The following is a 15,876-nucleotide window of genomic DNA, read 5'->3' as shown; positions in this document are numbered from 1 at the left end:
ATGCTTCGGACAAGATCCATGTCCAGGGAAGATCCATCCCTCAATAATATCAACCGCGCTCACTGGAGGTGTGTGCAGACTCTGGAGGGGCTTCTTCAGCCCAAGCTCTATCATAAATCAGTATAACCACTACGGCGTGTAGCCCGATCCCATAAATATCACTCATAATCAGGCACTCGGCCTCATTCAGTCATTAATCTCTCCAGTCTCTCCCTCACGGGTTCACAATGTCATGATACTAGCCCGAAAACAATGATATGATGCATCAATAAATAACAATAGAGACTGAGATATGATATGCATATGAATGCATAGGACTAAGTATGTAATGCAATGAAAGCAGATAACTCAACAGCAGAAATGACCTCGGTGGGTCCCAACAGAATAAGCATGTAGCCTAAATATGGCTAATAACATGAATCATAGCTCGATAACTCTAGTACGTAGAGATTTCATGATTTCAGACAAGTTCAGGTAACTACACAGTACCACAGAAACAATGAAATCACAGTTCACACAGTGCACGCCCATACGCCCTTCACCTAGCATGTGCGTCACCTCAACACCAAACACATAACACGTATATTCAGGGTTCATACCTTCAACTCCAAGATTAGAAGAGTTACTTACCTCGAACAAGATGAATCCAATGTCGAGCAGGCTAAACAATGCTCCAGAAATTTCATTCTGCACGTATCAACTTCTGAACGGCTCGAATCTAGCCACAATAAATTTGATTCAATCCACACAATTATAGGAATTAATTCCATATCAAAGCAATGACATCGGTGGGTCCCAACAGAATAAGCATGTAGCCTAAACATGGCTTCTAACATGAATCATAGCTCGATAACTCTAGTACGTAGAGATTTCATGATTTCAGGCAAGTTCAAGTAACTATATAGTACCACAGAAATAACGGAATCATAGTTCACATAGTGAACGCCCACACGCCCGTCACCTAGCATGTGCGTCACCTCAACACCAAACACATAACACGTATATTCAGGGTTCATATCCTAAGCTCCAAGATTAGAAGAGTTACTTACCTCAAACAAGACGAATCCAATGTCGAGCAGGCTAAACAATGCTCCAGAAATTCCATTCTACGCGTATCAACTTCTGAACGGCTCGAATCTTGCCACAACCAATTTGATTCAGTCCACACAATTATAGGAATTAATTCCATATCAAAATATTAATATTTTTCCCAAAAAAATCCGAAATTACACTCCAAAAATTGCTCGTGGGGTCCACATCTCGGAATCCGACAAAACTCACAAAATCTGATAACCCATCCAATTACAAGTTCAACCATACTAATTTCACTCAAATCTGACTTCGAATCAGTGTTCATATCTCGAAAATTTATTTTATGAAATTGTAGAAAATTCCTCCGATTTCTCTCAAAAAATCAATATTCTAACGCCGAAAACGAAGATTAATTCATGGAAAATAATCACAAGGGAGTCAAGAACACTTACCCCAAGTTGTGTGAAATAGTTTCTCTCCAAAACCGACCAAACCGAGCTCCAAAATCTGAAAATGAAGAAAAAAACCAAAACCCACGATTTAAAGCTTCTGCCCAGCGACTTCCGCATCTACGAACAAGAGGTCGCACCTGCGACCCTCGCTTTTACAGAAAAATACGGGCATTTGCGAGCCATGCCGCTTTTGTGATGGCCATGTTCGCTTCTGCGGTTGCGCAGGTGCGTCCAAGCACCCGCATTTGCGGTCCTCACGCCCAGTTCCCTTCCCATTTTTGCGATGGCACTGCCGCTTTTGCGGCTCCGCACCTGCGCCCAACACTCCACAGGTGCGGTCACATCAAAACTAGAAAAATTCCAACCTTAGCCAAAACTTCCAAAATCCTCTGAACCTCGTCCGAAACTCACCCGAGCCACTCGGGATCCCGTCCAGATACACCGACAAGTCCCATAACATAACACGGACCTACTCGAGGTCTCAAATTACATCAAACAACGTCAAAATCACAATTCATACTTCAATTCAAGCCTAATGAACTTTGAAATTTTCAGATTCTACAAACGACGTCGAAACTATCAAATCAAGTCCGATTGACCTCAAATTTTACACACAAGTCATAAATGACATAACGGATCTATTCCAATTTCCAGAATCAGATTCCGACCCCGATATCATAAAGTCAACCCTCCGGTCAAACTTCCCAAAAATTCAACTTTCACCATTTCAAGCCTACTTCCACTACGGACCTCCAAATAATTTTTCGGACACGCTCCGAAGTCCAAAATCACCTTACGGAACTATTGGAATCATCAGAATTCGAGTCTGAGGTCATTTACACATAAGTCAACATCCGGTCAACTTTTCCAACTTAAGTTTTCAATTATGAGACTAAGTGTCTCATTTCACTCCAAATTCCTTCCGGACCCGAACCAATTACCCCGGCAAGTCATACAATAACTGTAAAGAATAAATTGGGCAGTAAATGGGGAACGGAGATGTAATACTCAAAATAACCGGCCGGGTCATTACACTAACCAAATAGGCAACTCCAAAGCAAGTGGAGTGCACCAATACCTTCCACTAAGCTGATAGCCTATTAGGAGGACTGTCAACCTTTCTATCGGGACCTGTGGGCATGAAACGCAGTGTCCCCAGGAAAAAGGGACATCTGTACAAATAAAGTACCAAGTATGTAAGGCATGAAAAATAGTATATAAAAGACATAAAAGAAACATGGAGTAAAGGACTCAACCTATAAATCCGAACAGTTTTGTGAATCATGAAATATTTATAATGTTATGCATATGTGTATAAATGTCATACCATGCATAGGTATATGCGTACATAACATCATTAAGCCTCTGAGGGTATCCCATCATATCATCTCGGCCTCTGTGGGCGAAATCATCAACGTATACCAGATGATCAGGTGGTGGTGTGTATATAACGTTGTAACCTTTCCCCATACCCATATATATATAATATACGCGTATATAACGCCATCTGGTCATGATTCAATGTACATGTATAAATGAATGCAATGCATAATGAAGTAAGTCAATAAGATCTCGCAGAATATCATAAGATCATTAGGCCTTCGAATAAACTTTATCAGCTTACGTATTTTCTGAGACCCATGAACAGAAGATATAATAATAGGACACATGGGTAATCAAGAACATAGGCACCCCTAGTACTTCTATGAATAGAGTCATTTATGAAAGTTGCGCGTTTGCTAGTTTTATTTTTATCATATGGATCATGCCAAAAGAAAAGAAGGGATAGCCTTAACACACCTTAACTTTGTTGAGTCCTTAATACCTTCCAAGAAATTCTTCAAACAACTCAACTCAATCTACCATAGAATAAGGAGATTCAAAATCAGTGTTGAGTAAAGGCTAAGTCCGCAACTTAAACTAGTAGCTTGTTTATGTAAATTTGTGCAGCATCTCCCCTGTAACCTTACTTTACCAAGTCCATCAACCAACACGAACCCATACAAACTTCACCTATATACTTTCAGCACCACAACACAAATCAAGCTACACAACAACAAGTGCATAAACATCACCAACGAAACTACTATTTAACACGACAAACGTCAAGCTCGGATTGAATCCCTTTTATACCCTTTAACCCCAAAGTAATTCATTAATTAACTTAACAACATAGACATCATGAAATTAAGTACAATTGGAGGACTTCTAACCTCCTATTCATCTCCTAATTCACCCTCCAACAGCCCAACAATCTAACAACAACAACAACAACAACAAGTACAACTTTCCATTGTTATGTTGTCCTTTCTCTTCATACTCACAGTACCAACAACAAGTTCGACATGTAGATAATATTTTATAATAACAACATGATAAGAGAGTCATTTCAAGGGTTTCCAACCATTTACAGTTTATGGAAATAACCTTTCCAAAACAGTCCATTAAAAACAATAACATCTCAAATTATTTCAAGTCTCCTCTTGTAGTATTTTGATCAAATAATGCAACCAACATACAAACAACTTCAAGAACATGTCGTAGGATGTTATACTCACCTTAACCAGTAGAAAAAATATGAAATTTCAGCCAAGCACAGCCCACAACTATCCTCAATGACACCACAACACTATAGGTGTTGTATTCTCTTCTTGAATCAACTTTTGGTATTCAAGTTGGTGTGTAAACACTTGTAGTTCGCCTTGAAAATCTAATATATATGAAGGAGGGACTAATTATTAACTTAATAAATAAGAACAACACGAAACCTGAGGTTACTTCACTTGAAGAATCCTCCAAAATAGCCACAAGATCAAGGACTATGATCTAGGAAGCACCACGAGATCTCTAACGTTGGATTCATATTTTTCTCTTCGGTTTTCACTCTAGAATCATGGAGACTACTTTGAGAGTGTTTTGGGAGAGTATAGGGTCTGATTGGGTCAAAAACTGACCCCAAATGAACCTTGACTCATTTTTTAAAGGTTGGAGAATCACTCGCCGCCTAAGTGGGTCCCATGGGAGCTGCTTGCGTAGTCTCGCAAAAATGTGAATATCTCTCTACTCCAATGCTGTATCGACAAACAGTTTAATGCGTTGGAAACTATACTCGTAGACCTTCAATTTGGTATGTGAATCATCTCTTAATTCTAAGTATATTGGAAGAAAAGCTCAATTACATTTGACCTAATATTTGGCATATTATGAATGTAACTTGTGATGACCTTTGCCAACTTTTGTTCCACGACTTTCTTGACTCCAAAACATAACAAACGACTATCATACGACTAAAATAACTCATTACATAACCGCTTGTCAACTTTCGATGAAACTTATTTTCTTCAATTCGTTTAGCTTCTAAGACTTCCAACACTATTGGTTCTTGTTATTCATGATCTTAAATACTTGTAGAGTTCAAGGTAATATGATTAACTTACTTTATATACTTTCAAAGATAATCTCATTTTTTAGCTTACGTCACTTGACTTACGACATACTCTCACGTACGAAAACATAGGGTGTAGCAAGTATATTGGGAGAAAGGCTCGGTAACATTAGACCCAAATTTAAGTAAGATTATGAACATATCTTGCGACAACTTTTGTCGACTTTTTGTTTTATAATTTATTTAACATCAAAAATTAGCATACGAATATTATAGGATTAAATTACCTTTAAAAACAACCTCATTATCATATTAAGAACTCCTAGTTTTATCCTGAATGTATGGGTTATAACATCTTTGATTCATTTAGCCTCCAACCCTCACGATACTTTCGTATTATCTATGTTAACTCATCATTATCTTTGTAAAGGTCCTTAAACTCTCCGGCTTATACCGAATCACTTAAGACACATTCAAACATGAAAGTACGGGGTGTAACATCCTTCCCCGCTTAGAAACATTCGTCCTCAAATGTTAACTCTTAGAGACTTGCAAAAATTCTACCAGAGTCTCCTCTATACACTGGACTAAAACCAACCTGCACGCAGCCAGAAAACATACTCTACATGCCACATAGGGCCAATGTTTATGAATATCAACACTTGGCCTCACATGGTCGTCAATCATAAGTACTGAAAGTCAAAAATAAGAGCTCACTCTCGATCTACTAGTTTGAATGGGGTTGTGCTATAATATCCCATCTCGAGCCATATCTTCAATTTAAAATAGGTGGGGTATTGAGATTTCATCTTCTATGTGGCCTCCCACGTCGTTTCTTCAACGTTCTTATTTCTCCATAGTACCTTCACAGAGGCTGCCTTTTTGGTCCTTAACTAAAAGATTTGTCGATCTAAGATAGCCACTAGAACCTCCTCGTAGGATAGATCCTTTGTAGTCAGAACGTCATCTACTGGGACAACCCGAGAAGGGTTTCCAATGCACTTCCGTAGCATGGATAATGGAATGACTCTAACTCTGGAGGCAATTCAAGCTCATAAATTACTCTATCTATCCGTCGAATGACTTTATAAGGCCCATATATCTCGGACAAAGTTTGCCCTTCTTACCGGATCTCATGAGGCCTTTCGTAGGCGACATATTTAGGAATACCCAGTCGCTTAGGACTTTCTATACTTTCGTACTTTAGGAATTCTTATTCTACAACGTTTTCCATCGTATACTTTTTATTTTGATGCTCTTAGAAACAAATACAATCCCCACATTGGATCTTATAGTTCTCGCTTTAATTTTCTTAAGCTTAGTTATCAGCTTGGTACTTGTAACATTGTTGTTCAACCCTTCTGTCGCACCTTGAATAGTGATATACATATATTTTTGCTCCGCTTGAGGATTGAGTGATTTAGGATAGGCTCCAACTACTCAACCTCGTATTCTAGTCTCCTGACTTATCCCGGTCTCGTTAAAATTTATACTTGACTTGTCATCTTAGCTCCCTCACATTCTTGATCTTTTAAATTATGGTACTTATGTAAAAGCTAGCATATTTCTATTATTAGCATAGCTTGTTCTAATGGTGACTTTAGAACTAAACGGTCGATCTGGAGAGTTTTTCATCCATGTTATACTTAATAGTCCGCGATCATCTTTAACGTACCGACCACATGGTGTCGCTCGTCTTAGATCATGTCTTCTTATTTCTGTAACATTCTAGATTATGACATTGTTGTCATTTGTGTTCTTTACTCGAATGGTAAAGATGATGCTCTCTCGCCTGGTAATGTCTCGGAGTCCCGTAATAGTTGGGGCACATATTTAGCATATCATCTCTGCTCCATCTTTTGTTATCTCTAAGGCCGGTACTCTTCTAACTAACTTTATCATAGAGCTTTTATAGAATATGGTCGATGTACTTCTCTCTTGTACTTCTGCTATTAAGAGTGATTTGCAATGTTCTAAGTCATGATTTCTATAACCATCTGGGTCTAATACTCGATTTCTGATTGACTTAGTTGATGTAACTCTCGAGCTTTCTCTTCTCTCTCAGCTTTTAAGTAGGCTTAAGTTGTCTTCCAATCTGCAGCTCAGGGTATTAGTTATTACATTAGTCTTTCGTGGACACTATGGAACATCCATGTTATAATCCTCTAACAATTCAAGCCTTTGTCTGTGACGTGGACTCAATTCTTTCTTTTAACTTGTACCGGAGTCTCCTATAACTATAAGAATGTCAACATCATCTTTACCATTCTTTACTCGAATGGTAAAGATGATGCTCCCTCGCCCTGGTAATGTCTCGGAGTCCCGTAATAGTTGGGGCATATATTTAGCATGTCATCTCCGCTCCATCTTTTGTTATCTCTAAGGACGGTACTCTTCTAACTAACTTTATCATAGAGCTTTTATAGAATATGGCCGATGTACTTCTCTCTTGTACTTCTGCTATTAAGAGTGATTTACAATGTTCTAAGTCACGATTTCTATAACTATCTGGGTCTAATACTCGACTCATGATTGACTTAGTTGATGTAACTCTCGAGCTTTCTCTTCTCTCTCAGCTTTTAAGTAGGCTTAAGTTGTCTTCCAATCTATGGCTCAGTGTATTATTTATTACATTAGTCTTTTGTGGACACTATGGAATATCCATGTTATAATCCTCTAACAATCCAAGCCTTTGTCTGTGACGTGGACTCAATTCTTTCTTTTAACTTGTACCGGAGTCTCCTATAACTATAAGAATGTCAATATATATGCTGCATGGATAATACTTCAAAATCTTAAGTGCGGTCATTACGTAACTAACTCTGGGTCAAATCGAATAATTCCTTTCATGCCTTCTCACATGTCTTTATACGTAATCAATTAATTTTCCTAGTCGTTCTGCCGCTTGTTACATAAATACATGGCCTATCTTAGTGCCCACGCATGTTGGAATTCCGTGAAACTCATATGATCTCGAATCTTACTTTTGATTTTACTTCCCGTTCACTAGTCACAATAGGTGCCACTTTCTTATGGAGTGCATATAATATTCTAATGAGACTGTTGTTACAGGATCATTTCTTCTTCAGGCTACTATGCTTAGGTCGAAAACGGTTGTTTGGTTAATATGGGCCTTGGACCATTTGTTGATGTTGCAGTTAGTACTGATCTAGTGATAGTCTTTGTGACAGTCAAGCTGCTATTTTAAGCACCAAGGACCTTAAATGTCATTTTACAGCCAAATATATTGATATTAAAGTCAATTTTATGAAAGACATGGTTGCCCGCAATTTTGTTTTCGTACAGGATCTCAAGGACTGCTTGTGCTTATATAGTCATTGATATTTTATTTATTTAGTTCAAAATTCACAGATATTTATTATTTTTTAAATATTAAATGAGTTTGATTTGCATGCACTTATTATTTGAATAGTTGTTTACATTCTTATCTTAGATGTTTATTGTACATTCATATTATGGAATGCTTTTGGTGTATTCTTTTGATATTATTGAAAAGTTTGTTGGGTAGATAGAGGTTGGCCTTTGTCACAAGTGACTGCCTCCATCAATTTAGTATAAGTATAAGATGAGACGAGACTTTAAGCAAATTATCATACGAATAATTTGAGAGTGCATGGCTTAAAGATATTTTAGCATTGACAAGTATTGACAAAGAATCATTATAGTGCTTTGTGGATGGAAATAAGCTACACATAATCTACCTTGATGTGAGTTCACGTTTATTGAGTAGATTAGGGCACTAAATTCAGGTGCATATGATGTCTGAATATTATTTGTACAGCATTATCTTATGAGATCCGATTGAGAGTGATTTCTTCTGCTGACTAAGGTGTTTCGTTTGTGTATTTCAACATCTGAAAGTAAAGTTGTCTCTCTTGCATTCGGAGACATATGCTCCATGAGAAAGGAGAAAATGTTATAACATATATTTTTATATAATGTATGCAAATGTTGATCAAAAGAGATGAACATAAGTTTATCTTGACTTATTATTGTGTGAGATCACAAATTGAGTACCCTTATGACTCCTATCAGTTGCACGAATCTTAGTTCGATGTTCCTATCTTAGCATACTACTAAATGACCATGAGAGATTCGATTTGGTAGAGCATGACTAGAAAAGCGAATTGAATTCCAGTTGAAAGACTCGTGAGAAGAGGAAGACTATTGAAGGAATCTCATTTAGATTGTGCTTGCTGGTACCGGTTATGACTTATGGGTCATAAATGTGAACACAAAATAATATGGTACATGAGATCTCAGAGATCACTGTGGTTCAAATGATTTAGGCACTAAGCATACTCTTTATGATCTACTTGAAGATTTTCATGACGATAAAGAGAGGCTACATACTCCCGATAGATGTATAGCAACGTGCTCTCATAGTATGCTGGTCGTACGGCCTATTTATTCAGTATGAATGATGCAAGAGAAATAGAAGGAAAATATGTGTTCCCTTAACTTGATGGAGTTTGAGAACCTTCTTATGTGCGAGTGGGAGATGTTCGAAAATACGATTTTTGGATCTAGTACACCCATAAAAGATGCTAGCTAATTAGGCTCATTAGTTAGCTTAACCCTAAGCTCAAATACTATGTATATAAACACCACTATGGGTGTTGAAAAACTCTTTCTCATGTAGGAAAAAACGGGTAGAGTTAGGGTTGATTCTCTTCATCTTAGAGATTGGTGGTAGATTGTAGATAAAGGGAATTCATCTGCTTCATGAAGATTCCCAATGACCGGTGACACAAGTCGTGGTTGTTGCAGATCCGCTTCCGCAAAGGAGAAACTGGTAAGTATCCTAATCTAGTATTTACAATTGAGATACGACAGTATCAAAAGTCAGATTCTTCGAATTCTCCTCTAATAATTGGATCGATAGCAAACTGAATTCTGAACAACTACATGCAATGAACTTAAAGACGTAGTTGACTTTGAGGAAAAAATCGTTTGCAGAGGAGCAGTAACTCTGTACTCTTAATGAGATTTTCGATAATCAGTTCGAACATGTTGAAATAGTAGTTTGTCAGTGAAGCAATCAACGAAGAAGAGAAAAAAGTCCCAAGTTAAATAGCACCGTGTAATTAGAGCACGAGAAAAAAAATGTACAGTCAAAGAACAAAGAAGAAAAATATACAATTATCTACCCAAATAGCTACTCTATTATACAATTTATTGTGTTTTGATTTCTCTTATCCAAAATCAATTCTCTCAACTTCTAAAATAATATTACATTCCTTCTTTAAACAAATTTCTTGTATGAGTCACATTGTTTGACACTTTACGATTTATTGATGATTAATTTGACTAACAGTTTGAACTAAATAAGGAACAAGTTTATTTTTTTTCAAACAAGATGTAAATGATCGGGTTATACAAAATTAATTGTAAGTTACAATTTTTCTCTTATTAAAATGAAGAAATAATAAATTGAAAAATTCTAGTAAAATATTCCCAATTTGACTTTTAGAAAACAAACGTGATAACTAATGTATAAGCCTCTTCAAATATCAAAATCAAATGTAATTAAGTAATACTTTTAAATTAAAATTGTTTTGCAAATAAGAATTGTTTCATAACAGAATGCAGTACGACAGAAGAAAAATGGAAATACTAATTGCACAACACTTTATTTAAAAATTTTAGACGGAATCATTCATGTAGTAATCGAATGGATTGAGTTGTCAACATAAAAGCGTAAGAACTCAACGGAATTACCAACATCTCGTAGAAAAAGAGTATGTAATGTATATTTTCAGAAGGATCTAAATAAGACAAAGGAATTTTCATAATTTTATTTTTTTCATCATAAATAATCGCTAATAAGAATTTGGTTCAACCCCTCTTTTTACCCTTAGCAAGAACTTGATTCAGTTGCATATCATAGCGAATTCGAACAATTGCCTCAAATACAGTATCCGGAATATATTATACTATAAAGAATGAACAACACATTTAAATGCTTTATTTGCTTTAGACATTTAGTGATCAAAATTTACTTACCCAATTAATTTAAATTTGCGTCAAACAAATTCAGTGAGGAGGAGTATTAGTATTCTCGAAAAGTTTTTCTTTTATGAAGTTCGAACCTAAAAACTCTTTTCAAAAATGAAGGAATTTTAATCATCTCATGACACATTTTTAAATTTTAAAAGCTGGACAATCAACAATGCAGGATGGATTAGCATTATAAATCTCTTGACCTCTTCTTACCTTATACAGTCAAACTTCTCTATAACAGCCTCGTTTGTTCCGAATATTTTTGGATGTTATAGCGAAGTACTGTTATAGAGAACATATATTATAACTTAACATAAAAATTGGTTCTGAAAAAACTTGGCTTTTATAGTAAAGTGTTATTATATAAGGATGTTGTTATAGAGATGTCTGACTGTATTTGCTTTAATAAAATTGGCATTACACCTTTTACAAACCTCTGTCCATTTTAATCTATTCTTGTTTTCAATTTATTTATTTTTCGCATTCTTTCATTTGATTCAACTTCTTTAAACTATATCCCTACCCAAGTCATAATTAAAAAAATAAAAGAAAATAAAAGTAAAAAGGTATTAGATCAACTACTCTACTCTCTTTAACCTTCTCTTACCTTATATATGCTAGTTTATGTTTTAAATTTTTTGTATATCCATTTTTAAGTGTGAATTCTTTGCAAAATTGAAAGGAACATGATAGAATTATATTAACGAGCCAACATAATAAAAATTGAATGTTGGAGGAATATATATATACACACACACATTGTACTTATTTTTATTAAGAATTTTACACTATATGGCGAAAAAGGACCCTAATTATCGATTTTAAAGAAACAATCTACTAATTACGCGACATAACAATACTTTTTAAAATATAGCAACTCAAGAAAATATGGGGTTCCCTTCATTTAGGCTTATAGTTTGACATCTCTCCCTACCACCTAACCCTAATCCTTATCTCTCTTTCTACCACCTTCACTCCAGGTAGGGATGGCAGCGGGGCAGGGCGCGGCGGGTTTAGAATGAACCCACAAAAATTTTAACCTACCTCGCTCTGCCTAGCAAATTTTCGTTTTCCACCCGCCCCGCCTAGCACTGTAAAGACCTGCCCCGCACCCGCATAAGTTTTTTTCTTCTTTCATTTTGTTATTTAACTGAAACAAATAGGTTAAACATTTCATTATTCTTTTAAATGAAGAGCTTATTAGAAAGAATAATTTTTTTAATATTATAATTCAACTGATTCTTAATCAAATGTGCTCAATCCTCGTCATTTTTATTGACCCAGTTGTATTTACAAAGTCAATAACTCTCTTGTTACCTTTTCAAATTCTTTTTGATAGTACACCTTTTCAGTTGTTTTTTGGTCATTTTAATTAAAAAATTGGTTGTTAATAGTGTCTCCTGTAGTTGCAAAATATATACCAATACTAATATAAAAGGAAAATAAAAAGACAACTTTCTTAGGCCAAGAATTTATCAATTCAATTGTCACAAACTGGCAAAAGAATTGTGATAACCAAGACTCAAATTGATTATTTACTCTACAGGAAGTCCGATAGAGGTCTTTGCACGGATTGCAAGGTCATCCCGAGTGAGAACCTCTCGACCCTTCATAGGCTCCTGGTCATGGACCTTGAGATCACGAGAAAGAGATGTATAGCCAACATATGATCAAGTGGGGAGCCTTGACGGAAGCTAAAGCGCAGGAGTTGGGGGTCAAGTTGGTGACTATGGGGCTTGGAGGAGTAGTGGGGATGCAAGCGCTATGTGGACCATGACTGCGCAGTGCATTAGGGAAGCCGTGAGAGAGGTATTAGGAATCTCAAAGGGTCACTCTGGTGGTCACAAGGGAGACTAGTGGTAGAACGGAGAGGTGCAAGGAAAAGTGGAAACCAAGAAAGCAGCATATCTGAAGCTAGTGAAAAGTGTAAACGAGGAAGAGAAGAGGGAAAATAGGGAGCATTATATGTTGGCTAAGAAAGAGGCAAAGCTAGCAGTTACGGTGGCCAAAACTGCAATTTTTAGTCGTTTGTATGAGGAACTCGAGGGCCGAGGTAGGGATAAGAGGTTGTTCAGGTTAGTTAAGACGTGAGAAAGGAAGGCGCGTGACTTGGAACAAGTAAAGTGTATCAAGGACGAAGAAGGTAGAGTTTTGTTGGATGAGGGGCTTATCCGTCGGAGATGGCAGACCTACTTCCATAGACTCTTGAACGAAGAGGGGGACAGGAGCATTGTACTGGGTGATTTGGAACTCTCCGGGAGTCATTGTGACTTTGGGTATTGTAGGCGGATTAGAGTTGATGAAGTTAAGGGGGCTATGCGTAAGATGAGTAGGGTCAAAACGACTAGGCCGGATAAAATTTTGATAGAGTTTTGGAAGAGTGCGGGTATGGCATGCTTGGAGTGGCTCACTAGATTATTTAATGTCATTTTTTAGAATGAAGAAGATGCCCGAATAGTGGAGGTGGAGCACGATGATTCCTCTATACAAGAACAAGAGTGATATTCAAAATTGCAATAACTATCGTGGTATCAAGCTGCTTAGCCATACTATGAAAGTCTGTGGTAGAGCTAAGGGTGAGGAGGAGTGTATCTATTTCGGAGAACTAGTTTGGGTTTTGTCGGGGAGTTCGGCAACAGAAGCCATCCACCTTGTTAGGATTTCGATGGATCAGTATAGAGAGAAAAAGAAGGACTTGCATATGGTGTTCATTGACTTAGAAAAGGCGTACGTAAAGTTCCGAGAGAGGTTTTGTGGAGATGCTTGGAGGCTAGAGGTGTACATGTTTCCTACGTTAGGTTGATTAAGAAAATGTATGATGGATTAAAGACCCGAGTGAGGACAATGGGTAAGGACTCGGACCATTTTACGGTTATGATGCGGTTACATCAGGGGTCGGCACTCAGCCCTTTTTTGTTTACTCTGGCAATGGACATACTGACGCGCCACATCCAAGGGGAGGTGCCGTGGTGTATCCTATTTACAGATGATATTGTATTGATTGACGAGACGTGAGACGGTGTCAACGCACAATTAGAGGTATGGAGGCAGACCCTAGAATCTAAAGGTTTCAAGTTGAGCAGGACCAAGACAGAATACTTGGAGTGTAAGTTCAGTGGCGAGACTCAAGGAGGTGAAGGGTAGGTGAGGCTAGACTAGCAGGTCATCCCTAGGAGAGGAAGTTTTAAGTACCTTGGGTCTATTATTCAGGGGGATGGGGATATTGATGCAGATGCCACATATCGTATTAGGGCGGTATGGATGAAATAGAGACTCGATTCCGGTGTTTTGTGTGACAAGAAGGTGTCACCGAAATTTAAGGGTAAGTTCTACAAAGTGGTGGTCAGACCAACAATGTTGTATGGGGCTGGGTGTTGGCCAGTAAAGATCGCTCATGTCCAGAAGATGAAGGTAGCGGAGATGAGGATGTTGAGATGGATGTGAGGGCACACCAAGTTAGATAGGATCATAAATGAGGTTATTCGCGACAAGGAGGGTGTGGCCCCTATTGAGGATAAGATGCGAGAAGCGCGACTTAGGTGATTTAGTCATGTGAGGAGGAGGATCACAGATGCCCCGGTGAGGAGGTGTGGGAGGTTGACAGTGGAGGGCCTACGGAGAGGTAGAGGTAGGCCAAAGAAGAGGTGGGGAGAGGTAATTTGGCAAGACATAGCGCAGCTTTAGCTGACCGAGGACATGACCCTTGATAGGAAGGTATGGAGGTTGAGGATTAGGGTAGTAGAGTAGGTAGTTTAGAGTGTTCATAATAGTAGTATTGGCACGCAGTCTCGCTTTCTGTTGGTAGTAGATTTTTATGAATAACCGTTATTTTCTTTCATTGTTGATCACATTAATATCTTGTTATTTTTATTTTGCTTTTATATGGCTTTTTGGTACTGTCCCTTCTTGTCTATATTTTCGCTAATGTTGTGCTTATACTTTCCTAAGTCGAGGGTCTATTGAAAACAACCTCTTTATCCTCACAAGGTAGGGGTAAGGTCTGCATACACACTACCCTTCCCATACCCCACAGTTTGAGATAATACTAGGTATATTGTTGTTGTTGTTGTTGTTGTTGAATTAATGTAATTGGGTCTTGCAGAAAATGAGTTGATAATCTCACCAAGTAACATACAAAAATAAAGATAAAGAAAAGAGTTTAATAGACAAACAAAACTGGATGAAGTGTTTAAGCTTATGTCAAAACTGGGGAAGAGCAAGAAAGGTAGTAGATTGCTTTAATGGTTTCAACCCGCAACCCGCACCCCTCCACTTCAAATTTTTACAAAAAACAGTCAACCCGCCCCGCACCATCCCACAACCGTATAAGAGCAAACCCACACCGCCCCGCATCAGAGAAAATCCGCCTCGCACCATCCCACAACCGCATAAGAGCAAACCCACACCGCCCCCGCATCAGAGAAAACCCGCCCCGCCCCGCACTTGTCCCGCCCCATTGCCATCCCTAACTCCAGTCGCCCATCCCTCGTCCCTATCTTCGGCCACCACTGTAACTCTGATCACCGTCGTCTTCTTTGCAAATCGTCGAAGTTGGTAGTGGAGTTGCTTTCTCCTCCTCTTAATTCTTTGTGATGCACTTGGCGACTAAACGTAATGGTTTCCTCTCTTCAGACTTCTTCTCTACCTTCGTGGCTTGCGGTGATTTACCAGCGGCAGTTCCTTTGTTGGGAAATAGATCTGTCTAGATCTAGAATGAACATCTTTTCTTCTTCCCCTTTTATTAGTATGAAAGTGATTTTTATATTTTTATGGTGGAGTGAGTCGATAATGGTGGTTTATGGTACTTTTGTTGTGGTGAGTTTGAAGGTGAAAATGAATGTATATGCAGTGTATCTCATTATATTTTTGTGTATGTTTGGTGTATATCTGCTACTGTATGACCTATGTATTATTTTACATATAGTGATATACACAAGAAATACAAGTACATACAATGACAAACAAGTATGTATGTCACATGTA

The sequence above is a fragment of the Nicotiana tomentosiformis genome, chromosome 7 (assembly GCF_000390325.3).
Source record: "Nicotiana tomentosiformis chromosome 7, ASM39032v3, whole genome shotgun sequence".
Taxonomy (NCBI): Eukaryota; Viridiplantae; Streptophyta; class Magnoliopsida; order Solanales; family Solanaceae; genus Nicotiana; species Nicotiana tomentosiformis.
Note: the sequence above shows the minus strand (reverse complement) of the source record.